Source organism: Eleutherodactylus coqui, unplaced genomic scaffold, assembly GCF_035609145.1.
Source record: "Eleutherodactylus coqui strain aEleCoq1 unplaced genomic scaffold, aEleCoq1.hap1 HAP1_SCAFFOLD_19, whole genome shotgun sequence".
NCBI classification, from domain to species: domain Eukaryota; kingdom Metazoa; phylum Chordata; class Amphibia; order Anura; family Eleutherodactylidae; genus Eleutherodactylus; species Eleutherodactylus coqui.
Window position 1 is genome coordinate 3,135,184 of NW_027102012.1, and position 6,717 is coordinate 3,141,900.

Here is a 6,717-nt window from a genome sequence, read left to right on the forward strand (position 1 = left end):
ACATGAGGTATCCCTCCTCCTCCCATGCTTTTTTGGGGGGTATTTCTTGACCTCAGCGGCAGGGATGGGGTGTAGAAAGTGGTGGTCTGTGAGGCTTTGTAATCTTGGTGAGGTGCGGCGGTCTCACACAGAAGGCGCTGAACAAGCTGCTCCTGGAACTGCAGGAAGGTGAGAGTTGCCAGGGCTTCTTGTAAATTACGTATTACTGGTAGCGGTCTGAATAACGCCAGGCTCACACGGCTGTATGTAGAATCCGCTTGTGAAGGCCCGCAGCGGATCCCAGCTGTGTGCCTGGCTGTGGCGCTACATATGGCCGTGTAATGTACTGCGCATAACTGCATACTTACACAGGCAGCCATGTGTAATACACCATTTTTTGTTTGTATTTCCTGCGCTGTCGCTTAGGAATGACACGGGTACCCGCAGCCCGTACATAATATAACTGCGTATGAGTTGTGGGTTTATACGTGACCATGGAGCACAATGGACTCTATGTCACGGATATCCGTGATAAAATAGAACATGCAGCGTTCTGTTTTCTGCGAGTGGATTACGTAATTCCGACCCTCTAGTCTGTGGAGAATTGCGTAATCCATTGATTTGATTCATCCGCGTATTACCGCAAATCAGACGCATGTGGAGTCGGAAATTTCTATCCAGTCGTATAAGACTGGCCTGAGGTAGATCGCTTCCTTTTTTATCAGGTGACCGGGGACCGCTCAACGAGGCCCCTGGTCACTGCTCCAGGCTCTCGATGACCTTTGATTGCCGGGAGCAAGGAGATTTTAAATTTCCCGGGCTCCCTGGCTCTAGCGAATGTGTCTGGCATTTTGCTGGTGGTCGCATGCGCAGAAGCCAGGAAGGTCCATGGAGAAGGATTACGTTGGGGTTCAAATATGCGGGCCTCCGGTAAAAAGTTTCATTTTCTCTCACCGATCGCATTGGTGAGGGAAGATGAAACTTCAACTTTTTAAAATATTTTTATGTGATCGCCATTATCCATTGACCAGGGACCATTTACTGCAGCCCCCGTGACATCTCCAAGCTCTCAGCTACCTTCGGTAGCCAGGAACAGGAAGCTTTTTCATTTTCTGGGCAATCCTCGACTTTTGCACATGTGTCTGCTATTTTGCTGATGGGCGCATGTTCCGAAGCCGGGGTAAGGTCCGCAGATAAAGATCCTATTGTGGGACAAACCAGGGGACTTTAGTTATGCAATTTCATCTCCCCTCATGGATACGATTAGAGATGAGCGAGCACCAAAATGCTCGGGTGCTCGTTACTCAAACCGAGCTTTTTGTAACGCTCAAGAGCTCGTTTCGAGTAACGAACACCATTGAAGTCAATGAGAGACCCGAGCATTTTTCAGGGTGATCGATGCTCAGTAGCTGCCTGACTTGATTTCAATGGAGCCGCGGTTGCTGCCGGCGGCTCCATTGAAAACAATAGTCTACCGGCACCCCTGAAATGTTTTTCAGGGAAGGGCTTTACATATAAGCCCTTCCCTGAAAAACAAAAATATTAGTGTAAAAAAAAAAAAAATTTACCTCTCTGCCGCTGCCTTGTCCCACGCAGATGCAGAACACATCTGCTGCTGTGACAGATGCAGCAGGGGAATTCTGAATCCCTGCGGAGAATAAAGGATTCCCTACCGCAGCTGTCACACATGACAGCTGCGGTGGAGGATCCTGCTGCCATCACCCCTGAAATGTTTTTCAGGGAAGGGCTTTAAATATAAGGGCAGAATAAGACAGAGGGGGAAAGGCTGAGCTTATAGAGATTTACAGTTTATGATCGGATTCAGTATTTTTATGTAAAACAATTTTGAGATACTGTCAAGACTCAATGAGAGGTTGAGAGTTCTACTTCAACTGCCCATGCAGGGTGACTGACAGAAATGGCTGTATGACTTAAGACCCATTTACACGCAAATATGATCGCTCAAAATTCATTCAAAAGATAGGATGATTGACAGTTTTAAGCGATCATTTTACATAAGCTGCTAATGGGCACTTATTACCTTCGTTTGCATGTAAATGAGCCTCCCTGAGCTGTATATAGAGAACAACAGGTGGTCTGTTCTCTGCATACAGCCCCTATGTTTTCCTGCAGCACTGCAGCTGAACACAATGTTAACAGTGGTCCCAGGGAGAATCACAGCGTGCAGTCCCTGCTATCAGCTATCCGGCGAACGATGGATTTTAAGCTCAACTAAAAATCATTGTTCGGCAGAAAAGCAAACAATGGTAGCATTTACACACAACAGTTATCCCTCAAAAGACATTGTTTGATCAAATATTTAGTGATAATCGTTGCCTGTAAATGGGGCCTTATACAAGAAGAGCAATCAATCACTGTGTGTGGGCAGGGAAAGCAGCACTCACAGGCTCTCTATACAAGTCCTGCCAGCATTTAAGCAATGGCTTAGAAAAAAATTGAACAAAACCATAGAACTCTAGATTTCCCCGAGTTCAGGATCTCCCACTCTTTCCTATACTGACCTGAGATAGGGTAAGCATAGAAGTCATGAAAGATCCACTTTTAAGCTAGGAAGTCCAGCAGTAAGGGGATCCCCTTTAAGTATTAGGCTGGGTTCACATAGGGCAGATTTGCTGTGGTTTTACCGCGGATTGCCGTTGCATATCCACACTGCGGCAAAACCGCTGCGTTTGTAGTGCAATGCAGCACAAATGAGTTTTGGCAAAAAGCTGTTCTCACAGGATGGATTTTTTCCGCACAGCCGCAGTGCGGAAATGCAACTGCGGTGTGGTTTTCAAAGATGCAGCACGTCCATTCTTCTGTCTTTTCCGCAGCGCTTTTTTGTCCATTGACCTCTATGGACGCAGCAAAATCCGCGGCAAAAAGCAAAAACGCTGCAGAAAAAAAACGCTTGCGGATTTTTCCGCGAGAAAATCCGTGAGCCAAAATTAACCTTTGAAGCGGTTTTGACGCAGAAGCAGTTCTTCTGCGGCAAAACTGCTACGGTAAAAGCTCATCAAAACTGCAACAAATCCGCCCTGTGTGAACCCAGCCTTAACTTTCTTCATATTACTTCATATTGTTTACTGGTTACTGTGATCTGGTTATTACGCCATACACACAGTCCTTGCACTTTCCCACTGTGGCATCTAATATTTTGTGTGATGTATGCTAACTAGGGATGAGCGAGTATACTCGCTCGAGTAATGTGCTTTAGCCGAGTATCTCCCTGCTCGTCCCTGAAGATTCGGGAGCCGCCGCAGCTGACAGGTGAGTCGCAGCGGGGAGCAGGGGGGGGGGGGGGGGGGGGGAGGGAGAGTTACTTGCTGTAAACTCTGTTTTACAGACCCAAGTTTATTAACGACTCAATAACCATAACAGTTCATGTAAACTCTGTCTTACAGACACGAGTTTACCACCACCAAACTCTCCCCAAGTTTACCTGCCCACCCGCCTAATGCGGGCGACAATCCCCCACCAGGCCATGGCATCCACTAATGACATGGCCCCCTCAACACCCGCAGCCTCCTCAGTCATCTACACAAATCCATGTTAAAAATATCCAACTCAATCTCTGACAAGTATACTAGATCAGTCCTATGGAAGCCTAGACCAAAACCTTCCAAATCAGTATATATAAAAGAAAAAAAATCCACTCCTGGCATGAGCTCTCTACCATCGGGTTACCCTTCTCCAAATTCTCTCGCTATATACAGACCTCGGCAATGACCATAATAATCGAGGTACAAAATCTGGAAAAAAAAAACTATCACTGTATCCGGAACCTAGTTTCAATGCTCCACATCTCCCTTTCAATGTCCCATGCCACATCAATGTGTTCTCTTCTATGTCATTAACCCCCTAAGTGTAAAATTAAAACATCTGGACAGGGCCCACGTGACTTTCTAAGCCCATGTGACTCTTTATAGATCAGTTCAGCCATTAATCCACTCCACCTCATACATCTATTACCGCAAACTGTGATCTGTACAATCCCAAATTTTCGGAATAGCAGTGATCCGCCGTCCCTTCTCCAAGCCCAGTACACAAAGGAGTGTCCAACAATCCACACAATACTTTTCTTAATTCCTAGAATGAAAGAAGAATTAGTACACCATATTATTCAGGCACATGTACAACTTACACCGAGATGAACCCCATCTGTCTACCTTTTTCTTCAATAAAACCGCACCTGTAAACAGTTTTTAAGCACCATTATACATTAAAAGCTAAAGATTAAAAGATAATTATTCTCCATCATCCCCGTCTTCCCGAAAACAATACAGGGTCTTCTACTAATTGCTCCATAAGATCTTACTTTTGCCATGTATAGCTGCGTGGACACTATTTACATTGAGTTTTTTTTTAATTTTTATTAACTGCAACTTTTACCAACTTCCCTAGTAAGCTAAATGTGATAGCAGAGCGTTGATCAGCGGCATACACTACTGCCTTACAGCCCCTGATCAGCGGCGTACACTACTGCCTTACAGCCCCTGATCAGCGGCGTACACTACTGCCCTGCCTTACAGCCCCTGATCAGCGGCGTACACTACTGCCTTACAGCCCCTGATCAGCGGCGTACACTACTGCCTTACAACCCCTGATCAGCGGCGTACACTACTGCCTTACAGCCCCTGATCAGCGGCGTACACTACTGCCTTACAGCCCCTGATCAGCGGCGTACACTACTGCCTTACAGCCCCTGATCAGCGGCGTACACTACTGCCTTACAGCCCCTGATCAGCGGCGTACACTACTGCCTTACAGCCCCTGATCAGCGGCGTACACTACTGCCCTGCCTTACAGCCCCTGATCAGCCGCGTACACTACTGCCTTACAGCCGCTGATCAGGGGCGTACACTTCTGCCTTACAGCCCCTGATCAGCGCGTACACTACTGCCTTACAGCCCCTGATCAGCGGCGTACACTACTGCCTTACAGCCCCTGATCAGTGGCGTACACTACTGCCTTGCAGCCCCTGATCAGCGGCATACGCTACTGCCCTACAGCCCCTGATCAATCGCTCTACCTGAAAAACAGAATTAATAGGTACCACATTATACCATCTTTGAAAGAAAGCCATACCCAACAATACCTTCCAAACTGAGCTATATGAGCTGCATCCTAAATGTTGGACTCTTCTTCCCTGAATTGCTGCATCAGCAAACAAGACTATGAAATAGCAGCCGCATTAATCTCACACTGACCATCTCTAACCCTCAATAAGAGGTTATATGTTAGACATAATCTGATTAGTATACGAACTAACTCCTGCCGACCGGCTCTTACCAACAATCACTCCATAACCATTATCCACTAATGATAACTCCTCCGCTTCCACAAACTCCCATCACCAAGCTGACTGACCATTAAAGTCACAGATACCAACCATACCACTAGATCCTGCTTTAGCTCCCTTGATATCTGCGCATGCGATGTATGGGCCTTCCAGTCGCACATCACCACACATAACTTGCGGGAATACCTGGACCAATAATAATCACCTGTGAAGCCAAACAGAACCGACCTGCTAATGGCTGCAACTCCCTCCATGTAATCGTCCTTCATACGTAATGTCTGACTAATTAAACCCATAAACTATACACCCCTGACATTGGCAATTAGAACAACCATCACAATGCTATCAATTGAATACCTAAAAATTCCAACCGAGTACATGGCCATGGGATTTTTTCCGTTCGCCAGCAGCACCCCCAAAATCCTCCATCCTGACCACATGCCCTCTAAAACTTGTGCACCCCTCATTACCCTGATGCCCCATAAACAACAATCATCTAAGTAGTGTATTACACCAACATCCGGAGATTCCTTCCTTCCACCTACTCTAAAAATAAGGATAGTCCTAAATAATAGTAGGATGCCTTAGATCCCATCGGTAACGCCAAACCGGAAACCAAAGGATTAAAACCCCAACCAATAAGAAGTTATCCGAATACTGCATCACATGACCGAAGTGCCATATCAAAGCCAATGTAGTCACATGATGCATATCTTAATGCCAGCAGCTCAGGAGCGCCTCAGCATTCAGAGAAGACTGCTTGGGGTAAGATAGATGATAAATCACTGAGAGGAGATAGACTCCTTCTGTGGTATCACCCTTAAAGGGGACAACCTCAAATTGAAAAAAGGGGGGGTATCAAAATGACCGGCAACTCTGCCCTCATCTATGTGATTAGCAATTTAACTACCTCAGGATCATAAACAGCTGAAATTAACTTATTAACCCCTTCACAGCCGGGTCCCTTTAACTCATGCACATATAAGCCGTACCGGGATCCTTCTTTATTGAGCCGGGCCTACTTCCAATATGAGAGGCTCACTGGAGTCTTGCCCTATTGCAGGAAACTATTTCCTGGATGCAAGGAATTTGTACTGATTTCTGACTAAAACAACCATAAATGGATGAGAGCGGCACAATATGAGCCCTCATGGCAGTACCCACAGCTCTCCATTACCTCGATCCCATAAATGTAAACACACATCCAGGTAGTGAGGCGCCCCAAGGATGTCTAACAGCCACCTAACTAGTCACACCGAGGTAGTGAGGCGCCCCAAGGATGTCTAACAACCACCTCACTAGTTACACCGAGGTAGTGAGGCGCCCCAAGGATGTCTAACAACCACCTCACTAGTTACACCGAGGTAGTGAGGCGCCCCAAGGATGTCTAACAACCACCTCACTAGTTACACCGAGGTAGTGAGGCGTTCCAAGGA